Genomic DNA, 16,799 nt, shown 5'->3' on the forward strand with positions numbered 1-16,799 from the left:
AATAAATTCCCACCTGGGCAGAATGGTTTTAAAATATTTGTCTAATCCAGATGTGTCTGCAGTAGATAGCAATCGGAATACTTATTTATAGCTAAAAGAATGCTGTGTAAACATTTGAGGGTCTTAAGATTTGGAGAGAATAGCAGTTGGTCGTCAGCAGGCCTTTCTCTGGAGTTTTGTTTTCATATCCCAAGTTAAAATAAATGTGTTTTCTGAGCTGGTCATTGAAGATTTGTAGGGATTCTGCAAGTTTTGACCCAAATTCATATATGAATTTTCAGAGGTAAACCTCAGCCTCTTTGATTAGAACTTGGAGGATGAGTTTCTCCCACACTGAAGCCAAGGGAAGTTTCACCACTAGTGTCAAATATGCTTGGGCCACTGGTCTTCATGGATTCATGTAGTGGGATCTATTCTGCTAGCACAGTCTTTATAGATCAAAGAAGAGAGGAGAGTTGAAAGGTGTTACCAGTCACCAGCAGTGAAACAACACTAGGAAGAAAGCTGGGCTTTGTTTCTTGCCTTCAGGACTTATTTGCAGCATACCTAAAAATCCATCTGCACGTGTGGCTGAGAGAATTGCTGCCCATCTGTGCTCTGGCTGCCAGCCTCTGTAATACCCTGGGGCTCCAAAGTAGATCCACATGGTAGGCAGCTTTCTGTGTAAGCTCTCTTGTGCTCATGTAATCAGAGTCCTGCTGAGGTCATTACATGATTGACCATTGATTTCTGTTGCCAATATTTTGACCCTTTAGAGACATAGTGGGATTAATCCTCTGCTGATCTGACTTCATGTGTATTCATTTTGAGGGGAAATGAGGGCTCCTGAGGGAGATGCTGGTCAACTTGAGAATTGGTGAAGGTGTGTTAGGAAACTAGAAGTGGGAAGGCTGCTTAGGTGAAAGAAAAGGGCCAATAATATGGTAAAGCTCTGAAAGTATACTTATTATAAGCTTCCTTTAATGCTTCAGACCTGAGATCACTTTGTGTCTGGTTTGACATGGATCTCTGCCTGGGTGACATGCATCTATCTCTGTACAGGTGCACCACACAGTTTTCATGGCACAGCAGCACCACGCAGTGCTCTCAGCAGGTTGGAAAACAGTACTCAAATGTAAGGTGTGCAGGGATCCAAACTACGAAAACTGAAATTTAGCCATGAGATCAGTTTAGATAGATGTCTGCTTCTCAGAAAATTATCTTTGGAGTATCAGTGGCACGGTATAAACTTGGCTCTCTGAGTCTCAATGTTGCACTTGAATCTTCCCAATAGATGGAAAGATAAAATCACAGCCAGGGGCATTCAAAGCTCTGTTGCTGGGGTTTTTTCCAAGGCAGACAAGGAACTTAACCTCCCAAGCAACAATAGTGTAGTGATTGCAGAAAACAAAAACTAGAAAGAGTAAGGTGTGATTTGTGAGGAGAAAAGAGGAGCAGAGCTGAGTGTGCTGGCAGCAGGCTTGGTGTGCTGGGGCTGTGCTTAATGCGAGTTGTCTTCCTGGTGGGAATGGTGTGCAGGGACAATGGGAGTCATAGGTTAGTAGAACAAAGATGGAAATGAGGAGGAAATTCCTTTTTAGCACATTTTGCATGCTCAGCCACCTTGCAAGGTAGGACTGCTGGAGACAGTAGCTGGATATTAATAGGTGGCATTAAATAATTGTAAAATGTAAATGCAATTGAATGCTTCTCTCTGCAGCTATCTAAGTGTTCATTATGCCATAAAAACTAGTTGGTTTTCCACCCCTGTGTGTACAGAAAGAGCTCACAGTAGCAAAATTCAATTTACATGAAAGATGAGGAAAGATGAAATATGCTTTAAGTCATTTTTATTCTGTGTAATTTTATTGTGAACAGATAAACTGTGTATATCTCATTGGTTTTGTTCAAGTTTACACTAGATGTTACATTATTTCAGAAGATGAAAGAGTCAAGGGTAATAATGCAAGTCCCTGTTTATAAATCTGTTTTGGTGAAGTCTCTGACATAAATACATGAAAGAGAAAAAACAGAAAATGAAGAAAACAGCACAGACATTCTCATAATAATTGTGATTCACATAAAAATTAATCACTGAAGCTTGGTCATTGGCTGTATCCAAAGTTAAGCATAGCCTGTAGCTTGTCTGTAAAAATCAAATACTCTTTCAGAGTGTTAATGGAAATCTGTTACTCATGGCTGAGAGTGCACAAGTGATGCTTGTAAATAAGCTTCAGGTTTTCTTCTTTGAGTTGTTTGGGATTTTGAGAAAGCAAAGCACTCATTCCTGTTTGATAATATTCTGCTTCAGTGAGAGGCATCCTTGGGGCCTCAGCAGCAAATTTATTCTGAAAAGCAAAGTTACTGCATAAATTATACTGTATCCAAAAAACATTTTGATTTTTTGACTCCTGTATAAGATGTAATTTCTGGCTTTACCCAATTCTTCCTTCACAGCAGGCTTTTTTCCCCCAGCAGCCTATGTCATTAGCTTATCAAAAAAACTGAGGAGAGGTTAGGGGTATTAGCAAAGAATAATGGATACCTTTTGAAGTAACTTTTTTTTTTTTTTCCTCTAATGTAGTTTGGTGTGTCCCTGCTTAATGTTGACAGCTTCTGGGTTTCCAGTGGAATAATTAATTTGGGTCACTGTGTTGCAGCATTTTGCTTCTCCTGTATCCTAATGCCTGGAAATTTCTGGAGTCTTTGACACGTATTGCTTCATGTATCATTGTACTTTAAATCAGATGTCAAGATTTTAATAGATCCTGATCTTAATTATCCACCCTTGTCCAAAGTAAGTTTAATGTATGTCCTGTCTGAAACAGGAGAAGTGGTTTCAGGTGCTTTTGTCTAGAGGCTGATATATGGAGAAAGATTCAGTGTAAATGGCTTTGTTTGCTTATTTTCCAACAACATAGTAGCTCTGACTACTTTCCACTTGGTACAAATTGTATTAGGGCTCCATTCATTCTTGCTTCTTTTTTAATTTATTAAACTGGCTAAAACTCTTGTAGAAATGTAGTGGGTTCCTCTGGCAGGTGATAGGGAAAACCTAGAGGCAGCTGAACAAAATGGAAGGAGGTACTCAGAGTTAATAATCTCTGATCAGCAATTTAATGAGACTGGGTGCATTTCAGAGTAGAATAGTCAGAGAACAAGCTGAATATCTCTGCTGTTTGGTACATTGGTTCTGTGCATCTCCATTTGGCAGCATAAATTGTTTTACTCTGTGTGCTGGTGTGGAGCTGAGGACCATTAGGAGGAAGCTTTTAGTGCAGCAGTGGAGTAGGTGGGCTTGGCATGTGGGGGACAATACCTGCTGAGAGCAGGGGTGAGCCATGCCTCCCCACAGGGCTCAGCAGCCCTTCTCCCTGCACCAGGGTCTCCCTGAAGATTAGGACTTCAGCTGTTACAAGGCTCTCTTCTGGGACAAGGAAGAGGCAGGAAATGGCCATGCAGGGAGATGGAGGCTGCATGAGAGGGGCCAAAGGTGGCAGGAATCATCGCAAAGCTGGAGCACATGGCTCAGGTTTGCAGCCTTTGGGTGCTTTTGCGTTATCAGCAGTAGGTTTGATGGGAGCTGCTCTCTGTGGAGCACTGGGTTCTCAGAGATGTATAAGCTTTCTCACAGATGGGGTCTGTAGGACGGTAAGGGGGCTCAGAGTTGGAGGCTCACTCTCTGCTTGGGTCTGGTTTTGCACACAAGAACTTGCTGCAGTAGAGATATTAATATAGCCAAGGTGGAGAGTCCAAAAATACAGAGTTTACATTTGACACATGTATATTTTGTTGGGTGAGATGATTATCAGGAAAATTCCATAAACATATTTAAATTATTTAAGATCTTAACCTCTGAAAGAGAGTTTCTCAAGGTTTCTCAGAAATTGCTGTGTGGCTCTCGAGGCACTGGCATCTGAATGTATTGCTATTGTTTTGGCCTAGTTTTAAAGATGGTAAAGGGCATATAGCAATCAAGTGGTCCATTCATTTCCATCACATTGGTAGTGTTCTTCTTGATAAGTGGAATCCAAAAACAAAAGATTGAGACAAGTCTGATCCTTTCCAGGGAGGCATTTTTCAAGGTCAAGTTTGAAGGACAGTTTAGAACTGATGGGTGATTTTGGTCTATCTCTACCTGTATTATAGATGTTCTGCAGTGATATGAGGTTTGTTCTGGAAGCCTTTACCTGAGCTGCTGGCCTTGTATGTCACCCACCTCTGTGGGTGTCATGGACTCGCCAAGTCTTCTGGGAGAAATTTGCTACCCCATCTCTGCTATCCACTGAGGTTTTGTGCTTGGAAAAAAGCCTAAACTTGATCAGTAGGTTAAATTTAACCTCTTGATGGAGGTGCAATAAGGGATGTCACAGCAGGTCTGATCTGTAAACCAGGGCATGGGGACCAATGTATCATCAAAGGGAGACAGAACTGACATGACAGGCAGAAGAGCCTCCCCAAATTCTCTGCCCAATGGCCTCACAACATGGTTCTGGGCTCAAAATATGAGCTATTGACTTCACATGCCTTTGAGCTTTATGCAGTCAATTACATCTGCAAGATCCTGGGAGAAGCCCCCCATCCTTCTCCTGGTGTCTGAGGAGGGTGAGGAGGAGGAGGAGAGCTATTTCACTCCCTCCTTGCTTTCTGGCAGAGGGACACAGCAGAGCTTCAGGAACATGTTGTGCCTTAAAATGCTAATGGGGAGCCTTTGCTGGGCCATGTTGTCCCCCTGCCCCATGCAGAGGGAGCAGTGCCTGCTGCAGAGGCTCCCCTGCTGCCCTGTGTTCCCTGTGCCTCAGTGCTGCAACACCCAACTCAGGCTTCCCATTACCTGCCTCTTTATTATCCAGTTTTCCTTTTATTATCTGGCTTTCTTTTATTTATGTCCCTTGTTAAAAGTCGATTTATTCATTTTAGAGTCCCTGTCTTTTCTTTGTCCTGGCGTTCATTTATTAGTGAGCCTCTTCCATCTTTTTCCTGCCTGACATGAAGTATTTGTAAAAGCCTCTCTTACTCCCCTTAATCCCTTTGGCTAGCATGAACTCCCCTTGCTATTCTGTTACTCTTACTTTCTCTGCAAGTCTTTACTGATCCTCTGTAGTCTTGCGTGGATCCTCTCTATTTCCAGTATGCCTGCTTTTTTTCTTTAAACCCTCAGAGTAGTCCCTTGTGAAGCCCCACTGGCTGCTCCTTCCTTTTCTTTGAATTTTTCTCTATCACAGGGACTACAACAGGCTGCATTTTCATTAGAGTGCCTCTCAGGATTTTTTTGCTGCCTTTTGCACTCATGGCTGCTCAGAAAAGGGGTTGGATTTTAAGCTCCCCTTTGGGAGGAACAAGCTACATCCCTCCTGCCCACTGCTCCCCCTTTCAATTTGCAAATGAAAACCAGTAATAAGGGACAGATTAAACAGCATCATGCCTGGGTGCACTGCTGAGAGAGGCTTTCAGTGTGCTTGTGTCCTGCTTCTGCAGCATGTAGGTGTATGGTATGCAAATACAGACATATTTGGGTGTACCCTGACATCCCTGGGCTGGATTGCTTCGCACAGATGGGATCTTTTTTCCATACTTACCACTTTGTGGATGCATAGACATCTAAATCATCCTGTGCCAGTGAGTCCTATAGCTTTATTAAATCTGTGTATCTGTTTTAGACCTCTGACAGTTTTACATTATGTTCTCTACTTCTTTAGAAAGAAACAGAGCACTACCCTTCTGTAATCACTCTCTCTGTGCTGTTTAAGATTGAATTGAATTTTATCCTAGAGCTATTTGGTCTGACTACTTTAAATAAACAAGATTTTTAAAAAACCCAACATGGGGTAGTTTGGTGTACACACATTATACCTAAGCATTTCTTTAAGTTGTGCTAGCAACATTCCTGTTTTTAATTAATTTCATACAGATGGGTGTGACATATATGGAAAGATGCATAGGCATTTTTTCCTTCTGATAGCAACAGGTATTTAAGAAAAAAGAAGGACATCATCTGTCTAATGCTGCAAGTGAAAAACATATTCAGCATTAACTTGGCTAGCATTCACACGAATATCTACTGCAAATGAAGTAATAGGTGACTATTTCAGTGACCCTTGCTGATGACTAATTCAGTATCCACCCAGTAATGTAGCAATATAGAGGTATGTGAATAAGGCATGAGGTTGTGGCCATCGCTAGAGTGTCTGTAAGCCCTAGAGCAATGCAGAACAACAGTTGGGAAACCAGAAACACCTTCCAAAAAGAACATGTGTCAGGCCCAGGGTCCCAGCCCCAGAGAATGATTCCAGATGACTTTCAGAAATGAGGTTATTGCATAAGTGCATAAAATGAGATGCCTGTGAATGCATGTGATCACCAGAGCTGTGTGACCAGTCGTTCTGAATCCGTCTGCTGCTAGAGGCAGAGCACCGCTTCTAAAATCCTTTCACCTCACTGTAATTTTAAGCAGTAGGCAGGCAGAGTCAAGTCACGCTCTGGATTCCAGTAATAAGGAACCAAAGTGTCACAACCCATGTTCCCTTTTTATTCCCTCTTGTTCTGAAAACCCCGTGGGTTTATTAGTGGTGCTGTTTTGAAGGTAAAAGTGAGCACCGGGATCAAAACTGCCTTGTCGTGTCCTTGTACGTGGTGGGAGCCGAGCTGTGCTGTGGGCTTGACAGCGATACCTGCTGAGCTGCACTGGTGCCTGTTAGGCTGCTTGTGTGTTAAGAAATTGGTAGCATCAAGTGGCTTGTTGAAATTCATCCTTTGCTCCACAGGAGGTACTCTCTTAGCACATGAAGGAATAATTCATGCTCAAGACTTTTTGACATAGGTATTACTGTCATGATATTAAGTAAGAGTGAACATGTTGGTGGAGGCACTGGGGTAATAAAAGAATTTTACCAAAATAATGAGGAGAAACAGGAATCCTTGCATGGATGTTATTTGTTAAAAACCCAGCAATACTGTGTGTGAGATAGCAATGTTAGTGGCATGCAGGGGAGCTGGCTCAAGTGCAAGCAGTGCAGCTACAGTCCTGGTACTATCTGGGAAGGAGGAGATCATTCTTGTTGGAAAGAAAGTGGCTGAATAAGGATCCACAAACAAAACTGGGAGTACTATGGTGGTCTAACCTTGTGAAAGCACTTCTGGCTGCAAACAGAGTTGAAAATGCTTAGTGGGTAAAAATTTTAAGCATAAATAAAAATAGGCTTACGTTTGGACTTTTAGTAATAATTATATTAAAATGACAGAATTCATTAAATAATGCAATACATTCACATCTCTAAATACACAGCAGCTGTTCACTTCTGTCAAACACGATTCCTTTAGGGACTGAATAGGGAAGAGTAACATGCTGGCTTGCATGGTAATGTCCTGATGAGCTGTGGGCTGCAGCCTGCCCCTTACGCTGATTAACAAAGGGTGTCTCTCTGCCAGTGCCAGGTCCTGAAGGTGCCCCTCAGGCTGGGCAGGAGGTGCCAGCTGGGCAGAGTAGGGTAGGGAAGGAGTGGATACAACAGAGGCCTTGGAATTGTCCTTCTCAGGCTTTGTAGAAACTGAGCATTAAAAGATGTTTCAGCCTAGGGCTATAAGCAGATGAATTTGGCAGGCTGTGATGTGCTAGAGTTGAAGCTCATAAAAAGATTTTATTTTAAAATTAAAAAAAAAGGCATTAGAAAAAAAATAGAGCTGTAAAAAAACCCTTTCTCTTAATGGATGGCTACTTGAGAGAGGGAATTGTCTGAATGTAGTGTCATCCTTGCCAGACTTTTGGTTATGGAAGTCCTTAGCCAAGCTTCTGATTCATAATAATTGATATAAAAATGCATTGATGCACCAACTAATCAGCCAGTAGTTATATTTTCATTGCTTTCAAAGCTGAGGATCTTATCCTTCACACCAAAACTGAGGTAATATTCTGAAGGGGTAGAAAAGAGAAAGTCTTACCAGCAGTTGATAGGCATCTGTGAAGAGCCCAGCTTAGAGCAGGATTTGAGTTCTTGTCATTGTTGACTTCATTTGGTTCCTTATCACAGGTAGAGAGCTGCATGTCTCCCTTACACTCCCATGCTTCATTTAGAGAAATCCCTGGGCATCCAGACGTAAAATTCAGACCTTTATTTCTAATCACAGTGAGAAAGTCTTTGCATCTTGTAGCAGTCTTTACTAAATTAAGGAATTCTACAGAAAAACATCCCCTTGCAATAGAATACTGATCCTGAAGATATTATATGTGACTTCTATGTTTTACCCTTTCGATAGATTTATACACGACATTTTACTTTTACTTCTGCCAAATTTAATTTTCATATTATATTGAATCTAGTATCAAGAGGCTTGTAGTCCCTCATTTATGCAAGAAGAGAATTCAGGGTTAAAGTTGTCTCTCTGTGCCAACATCTGTAGAGAAAATGACAATAATCTACAAAATTAGAAGCTCAGAGCTTGTAATTTCCCTGTGAATTATTCTTTTCTTGTTCGTTTCATATCACTATACTGGTATAAATAGATCATAGTTTATTTTTCTTTCCTGGTGATGGATTTGGAGTGTTTGTCACCTGTGCTCTAATATGGTTTGTTGTCATATATTGAAGGTTTTTATCTTGGTAAGAATTTTTCTCTCTTGTGCTTCATTTGGGATTTCCCCCCTCCCCCACTTCACTGTAGTATTTTTCAGGCACTAGGTTTTTATTCAGGATCATAACAGAAATTTGATAAGAACACTCCAGAGAATGAAATTCTGTCATGAGAAGAGGCTTTAGAAAGAATACCCCAATTTTATTAACTGGTACACTAAATGTGTGGCCCAACATTTAAAGTTCAAAAAGGCTTTATGTGCTATTGGTGAAACTGAAAGTAAGCATAATGACATGGCATTGACAGACTTATTGTTTGGGCACTATATCTTTATCCATTGCTGGTTTATACTGAACAGATGAGCTCACCCACTCTGTACCCCTGCATGCTAGCAAACTTGTGTGCAGAACCTTCACCTTTCTGCTTAAATCCCCAAGAGTTCAGTCCCTTGCTTGTAAGGACAGGAAGAGGCAGATATAACATTAATACAGCTTGCCAAGAGTTAGTGTCTCCCCTCTTTTAATTCTTAATATAGTCTAGGTATTCTCTGTCTTCTATTTATCTGTTTTCTTTGTGCCTTTATCTCACACTGAGCCCACAATGTAATGTGATGGTGAAATTGCAATTGAGTGCACCTAAATCAATGTACAGCTTTTAAATTCTTCTCTTTTATGAACTGCATAAAGCTAGGCCACTGGAATGAAGTGGGAAAAGGTAGCAAAATCTATTTACAGGTGACTTCTGGCTTAAAGGAAAGGGGGAAAAAACAGTGCATGTGCATTCCCTTTGTTTATCCTCTCAGAATCACAGAGGTTATCTTTTCTGTTTTGGTGAGATTAAGCATTTGCAGAGGTTACAGGAATAGGGATACTCTGTGTTAGATATTAGCATATTTCCTGTCTGACAGAGTTGGCCTTGCTGTAGGACTTTAACTCTTTCTTTTCTAGGGTCACTGATAAACAGTATATAAATTTTGAACTTCTATATTTATCACTATTTTCTATACATTTTAGCAACAGTAAACCAGTAGTACAATAATTAAAAAGAAATTATTAACATTTTGTTATTTCCACCCAGTTTTGTTTTTCCTGTGGGATTTCCTTTAATTTCTATTCTCTCCTGACTCTGTGCTCATCAAGCTGCCATTGCTTTTCCTCACACCGTTTTTGCACAGAAAAGGGCACGGTGCTGCTGTCCATGCTCAGACAGTTCCTCTCTGACTAAGGAGGCACTTTACCTCCTGCTGTCTCGTGTCTGTCTTCTCAGATGAAAAAAAAACCACCCAAAACCTCCAGAGAAGAGCTCAGGTTCTGTGATACTTTTTCAATAGGTAATACAATACTGTGCAGTAAAGGCTAAGCAGCTAAATTAAAGCAACTTTGCTGAAAATGTCCATCGAGCATCTTTCCTGCTACAAGAGTGACAGCCCTTCACATTTTCCTCTTAATTTGTACCCTTTGGTTGACTATAGTATTGATTTGTGCATTAAGGATGATTTAATCTTTCTTCCACCCTCTTATTAAGAGGGTTTGAAACCCTACCTGGAGTCTTTATTAGCTTTTGACATCACAAAGGGAAATGTCAACACATAATGAGATAAATTTCAACATCACAGAAGACTGGAATACAACTTTCATGAAAGATGGATATAGGCAACACTTACCAAGATAAAAAAAAAAAAAGACCAAAAGACAGAACCCTTCCTTTTCAGCATCCATCCATCTTTCTGTTTGTCTGTTGCTGCATTATAGTATTTATTAGAGTTTGTCTTGCTATACAATGGATTGCCAGAATCATGATTAAGAAGCTTATTCAAATGAATTAAAAATGTTTAAATGAAAAAGACCCGGAGAAGTAATTGCCAAAATTTAATCAAGGATTTAATTTGTAGCACAGACCAGCCAAATGGATTTTGCCGTTTTTCACTGCACTGTTTGTACAAGGAAATTAAAAAGTATAAAGAGTCAAAGACTCAGCAGTGTAACCCTTTAAGAATATTGCAGTATGCTCACTTATTCTCATTAGCCGCATTATATCAAACTTGCTCCTGAGGGCTTGTACTTTGCAAAGCCAGACCACAGACTGGGGAAAAAAGATGATAGCATTTTTTCCAATGTCATAAATTACTGCCAGCACACATTAGATGATTTCTCCATGCATTGCTGTAAGCAATGGTAGGTTAAATATCCCCCTTCTTAATGCCACTTAGTAATAAATGCCCTCATTTTAACATGTCATCTTTAGCTGAACTGAAATAACTGAGACTAAAGAGCTGTCGGGGTTTGAAACAGAAACATTTCCCTTGCATTTACTGCTGAGAAATACATACATGGCACCATTATGCTGTCTCTGTTTCATTGGTGATAATAAGGTATCATCAAGCCTGGCATATCTGTTTGAACATGTTTTGCAGAAGTCTAATCATTAAGTAATATGTATCCCATTTCATCCATCATTTCCACACAAAGAGCCATACAGTGCAATTGAGAGAACAATACTTTATGAGCCATGAATAGCTGGAGCAATGATAACTTCCAAGTAGCATATAACAGACCCAGAACTGTGCTCTAAATTACAGCTCTGAAGAGGTAGGAGGAGAGATAAGAAGCCCCTGCTTGTGAGGAGGAGGCCAAGATCAAGTGTGCATTTCTTTCCCATTTGTTTTGGTTGATATAAACATTCAGCAGAGTGCTAAATGCTCAGCCTCTTGCACAGGCAGAGAGGGAAGCTGATGTTGCAGCGCTACACTGCCTTGCAGAGCCTGAGGCAGCTGGTGGGATGGGGTGAAAGGGTTCTGGGTCATTTGGGAGCTCTGAAGTCCCTTTCTTCCAAAACTGCTGACAAGGATGTCTAAAGAAGCCGAACAAAGAAAATATGCAAACCACAAATGGTGAATGGCTTCTAGGTAGCCTAGAAGAGTTTACAGATTCTCTCCTAAGCCTAAAATTATATTAATTATTTTATAAATGAGAAGAAATAAAAAAGCTTCACATTTAGTACATACCTGAGGTGAATCATACTGGCTGTAATAGCACAGAATGGCAGATCAGTGTGTAGCAGTGCAGTAAGGCTGTTCCCTACTGCAGGAGGAAGGGTTTTGGTGTTTGCTTGCAAGTTTAAAGGAAATGGTGTAAAATCAGTGATTCCCACCCCTGTGTCTGTCAGGGAGACAAAGATGATGTTTACTATTCCCTCTTTATTTTGCTGCAGCACCTAGTGAGTGCCTTATAGCAGAGAGGCAGGCTTAGTCTCTCCCAGCAAGTAGTGTCGGACACAGTAAGGTGTTTCTAAAGGTAAGGAGCTTTTCTGTGAGCAGACACAAGAACCAGCTGTGGCTTTCCCTGCTTCTCTGCCCCTGCAATCCCTGGGAAGTTCTGCTCCCTTCACATTTCTCCTGTCCTGTATGTTGGAAAAGGAGGGAGGCAGAGCTTTTGGAAAATGACAGCTTTCTCCTCCTGAGATCCTTGAGCTCATGGGCTTGCTTAGCTTGCTTCTGCTCTTAGTCATTGTTGGTTTGCATGATGCCTTTACACAGTTGCTCTTTTTACAGAGCATTTTTAATTTAAGGCATTTCTTGCTTGCTCAGTTAAGTGGTTATAATTTTATTTGCACAGAAGAAGAGTTGCTGATAAACAAAGTTAAGACGTTGGAAAACAAGTCCAAAATTCAGTGGTTGAGTTCCAAATATTTGAATTTTGTTCCTTATCCAACCATCTGAGCATTCTAAAGATTGTGGCAGAGTAAATTATGCAGCTGCTTCTAAGCAAAACTGTAAAAGGTCATTTTGTTACATGAGATCTGAGTTAAATTCATGCATGTTTTTACTTCTTGTCTCCCTTTTAGAGACTTACATTTTTATAAACCACTGTTGCTACGCCATGTAAAGTTCTTGCCTTTAAAACAACAACTAAATACTTCTGAAAAGTAAGAGCAAAAGCTTTATAGTAGGAGATATCAGTGCCTATTCTCATTCCACACATGCAACATTATTTTCACAATTTATTCTAAAACCAGTTTTATTTGCCATTGAATTTCACCTATCACAGAGCGTAACATCCACACTGCAGAACTGGCTGTATGTTCATCCTGTTTCCAGTTGATGGGGCCCAACTCAGTTGAGGAGCTTTCCTTGGTCATAAAGAAAAGCAACTTAGGTCACTTTTAGATTGTGATTAAATGTGTACCTTTTAAATTGTATGTAAACCCATGTTTTCCTTTGATAGTTTTACATCTTTTTTTGAATTGTAAAATTAGCAGTTAATATTTTTTTTTCCTATTCCTGGTGGATTTTTGGAAATCTCTCCTTTGCTGGGATGTTTAAGAAATGCAATTATTTTTCTAGGATTATTCTGAATGTCTGTATTTGAAAATGAGAATGAATAAATATGTCCCATACTTTTTCATGGAATTTTCTGAGCAGAAGTAACTGTGTGAGCTATTTAGCTGATGTATTGCAGGTCTGAGACATCAAGGAAATCTTGGGAAAAGGGTCTTTTATTCTTTTTTCCCTTGAAAAAATTTCACTGAACAAAACAAACAAGTCCTGAGAAAGAGGAATCTGTAGTTGATAGTCCTTGTCATTCTGCTCTTAACATGAGAGTCTTTCAAGAAAAGAATATGGTGACTTCTGTGTGAATTTTGTATCCCCCAAAATATGTGTATTTTATTAGTTATTATATGGGTAAAAAAAATATGTATATAGCTTTGAAAAAAAGACTTGTGGTTGTTTGCTTTGGGGTTTTTATTATTGAAATTTGGATTTGCTTAATTTTAGTTTTGGTTGTTTTTTGTTTTGTTTTGGTTTTTTGTTGTGGTTTTTTTTTTTCCTTTTTTTCTTGGTGTTTTTTTTTTCTTTTCTGGTGACACTGTAACAGAACAGCATTGTACAAAACCTTCTCAGCTATAGCATGGCTTTAGCTTCTCCAGGGACCTTGCTCAGATTGCTGTTGATTTCCCATCCTTGCCAGTTCTTCTGCAGGAAATAAAACAGGGAGTTGCTGCCTTGATCCAAATAGACTCACACAGCATTTCAACAGGAAAACAGAGCTGAAGAGGAATGTTTAGACTGATAAGCTTTTAGAAAATATTTCTGGGAGTGCACTTTTTGAACTGGTGAGCAGAGACAGTCTGTCTGTGTCGGGCACTTCTCTTCCTCCTTATCATGGAATTTACTATGAAAAAAAAGCTACCACCACCTCCTTGAGCACGGAAAGAACCTTTCAAAATGCTGTTTCTCTGAGCAGCTGATACTCTGGAGTCATGCTGGAGGTAGTAAATGAATAAAGCTGTTTTAAAAAAAAGTGAATAAAGCTATAGCATCTCAACTATGTTGGAGAATCAATCATAGGCTTGAGCTCATTTGTTCCACTAGAGCGTAGTCTTATAAGAAGAGAACGGCTTGTTCCAGAAAAAAGTGTGAATAATGTGATAAAACAAAATGAACTGCAGAATATATTCTAGCCAGCAGCCAAGAAATTATTCACACTGACAGATATTACAGGTAGAGTACATTTTCTGTCTAGAATACCACCTTCTACTTTTTCTTAGCATATGCATTATGGTTGCTGTTTTCCTACCTGTTATGTAGAAGTGCACCCAGCTGTATATGTGTGATTGTGATGCACTTTCTTCTTGTATATCATATTAAGAAGTCATTATCTAGTTAGAACAACTGCCCCTTGTTTGTGCAATTATTCAAATATTTTTAGCTGTTTTGAAAATTTCAATATTTAGTGTTGAAATAGAAGCATTGTTTATTGTTTATTGTCTTCTGTTTTTACCTTGAAGTGAAGCACATACATGCACATTTTTGTGTAAAGAAAAATGCATAGATCCTTGGACCAAAAGAGTAGATTTGCTATAGCCTGATGTGATAATTCTATGGGCCACAGTTTTGCTTTACCTGTGGTAGGGAATTCATGGATTTTTGGCCCATCACTTGAGGTGGTTTCCATTGTATCCCTATATGTAGCACACATTATAAAATAGATCTAGATAAATGAATCCCTGTATTTCTGTATCCACATCTTGGATTTTCTTAAACTTGTCCTCTCAGAGATATAGAAGGTAGTCATGCTGATGTCAAATGAGCTTTGTTAGGTACTGAAGCCTTTACTACAAACTCATTAGTATTGCTGTGTGCAAAACTTGCATAATTTAGGTGGCATCAAATATTAGCAGTGCAGCCCATAACAGGCCAAAAAATTACCTGGAAGGAGGAGGGATGAGGAGGATTTTGAACGGAAAATGTAGCCTGGAAATGGACAGGCCTAGGGGAAGAAGTTAAAGGCAGGGGTGAAAGATAAACAATGATAACACACATCTAACTATTCTTCAGCTTATGAATGATTTGTTGAAGAATTCATATTCTTTCTGCTTCCTTATTGTATTTACAACCTAGATCTTCATTCATATGATTATCTGACATGTGGTAGGTATTTTACTGTTGACACAGATACCCTCAGGCTTTTTTCCTAGTGAGATTTTTTTGTTCACCCTATGGAACATATGTATTACACATGAACAGCTGCTAATCTTTTATGAAAATACATTTGAAGCCATATATGAAAACTAGGGAGTTTGTCTAAACTTACCTGAATTGAACTGATTACAAGAGTCTGTTAGAGAAAACATTAGAGAAAACATTGCAAATAGAATTTTATTTATATTTTTTTAACTCGTGGACAAGATTAGTACTAGCACTGCAAACAAGTGATCAGGTTTGAATGAGTACATCTTTATAGGTCAATCCTTTGCTTTTGACCCAAGTGCACCATGGTGGCAAAATCATTCAGGATGCTGGGAAAATGGTTTTATACCTGTAGTAAGTGGACAAAAGCACTGTTACATTGATTACACATCTGCAATTTGCCTTTCACTCTTGGAAGTGACCTAGCCGACACTGGTTTCATATTTCACTCCACAAAATGTTTTGTTTGGGTCTGTTTTCCTTTGAGAGCCTGACTGGGGAAGAATGAGGTCATGCGTTTTGAAAGTACATCACTGTGTGAGGATTTTCTTTATGCATAGCTTCTTTCTGAGTCAGAAGCTTATTCTGGCAGGAGTAACTGCTTATGCCATGTCCTATAAACTGTGTCAACTGAGGACATACCTATGTGTAGTGGAAAACAGAGAGAGTGTAGTAACAAAAGCTCACAGCAGGTTTAGCTTAGGGTATGGATGAGCCTCTGCTTAACCTCCGATGCCTGCTGTAAGTGCCTTAACTCATCAGTGCTGTGTGTAAAATGAAGTCTGTGAAAATCAGGTTCTTCAAAGTAACCAAGAGGCAGCCATTGTGTGCCACTGACTTTATACCTGCAGTGCCATCCGCAGGGCTCCCCCGCCAGCCCTGTGCTCCCGATCACACGGAGCTGCACGGGAGTTCGCTTCCGAATGGCAAGGTAGTTGACATATTGTGTCTCAATTTAAGCCCCATTACCATTCATTAGACATGCTCCCAGTTAATTATTTTAAAAAATAAATGTAAATAACAAGTTTTAATTATACCCTCGAGGCCATTGATGTGTACAATGTTGGCATTTCGTGTTAGAGAGGCTGCCTGAAAATAGAATAAGGAGCAGTATAACGCAAGGAAGAGGTTTTGGGAAATATTATTGCTAACATAATATTTTATAATAGTAATTTCATCAATTATAAGTCTTAATATTTAAATAATGTTCTACCGAGAATCTGTTATGAAAAGCATTTAGGTGGTTTCTTGACTGTTATATTTCCCTGTGCATTTGAAAGGTTTATTTCATTAAAAATAGTTTTCAACCAGCTATAACATCACAGTGTTTTTGGGGTGGTCGTTGAATATGTTCACTTGTAGGTTTATGTCCTGTCACTTTTGAGCACTGACATCTTTCTAGAGAAATGTTACAATGGTCTGCACCTCACCAGTGTCATTTCTTCTTGCTGTCTAGTCTGTGATTTCACTGTATTCCCCAAGAAAGTTGTTTGTTTTTTGGGTTTTTTTTAACTCTTAGACAAAAATTTCTTCTTGCCTCATTGCATAGTCAAATAAAGTGGGTTTTCTATGGAAAATCCAAAACTTTGGATTCTTATCCAGATACCTTATTTTCTGGCATGAAATGTCTGAACAAAAAAACATCCCAAAGGAAAGCAACATTAGAAGTGCATTTTGGATCAATCTGTCTCTCTTCAGATCCCGTACTATGTGATGTGCATCGGATTTCATTCCTTTTCCCTACAAAAGTAATCTCTGTAGGGATGACCAGTTGTATATTTTC

At 39.5% G+C, this 16,799-nt stretch overlaps 1 protein-coding gene and 1 long non-coding RNA gene across 11 annotated transcripts in view; one reads left to right on the forward strand and one right to left on the reverse strand.

Moving 5' to 3' along the window:
* RBMS3 (RNA binding motif single stranded interacting protein 3) overlaps window positions 1-16,799 on the forward strand; it is a 704,594-nt gene that overhangs the window by 495,780 nt on the left and 192,015 nt on the right. The gene's annotated exons all lie outside the window — the stretch shown is intronic.
* Window positions 2,063-11,645, reverse strand: LOC135287779 (uncharacterized). The gene is made up of 3 exons (XR_010351307.1): window positions 11,552-11,645; window positions 7,918-8,058; window positions 2,063-2,327 (listed from the first exon to the last, which is right to left on the reverse strand). It is a non-coding gene; the product is annotated as an uncharacterized LOC135287779 (long non-coding RNA).

This window comes from Passer domesticus, chromosome 1, assembly GCF_036417665.1.
Source record: "Passer domesticus isolate bPasDom1 chromosome 1, bPasDom1.hap1, whole genome shotgun sequence".
In the NCBI taxonomy this organism is placed as follows: Eukaryota; Metazoa; Chordata; class Aves; order Passeriformes; family Passeridae; genus Passer; species Passer domesticus.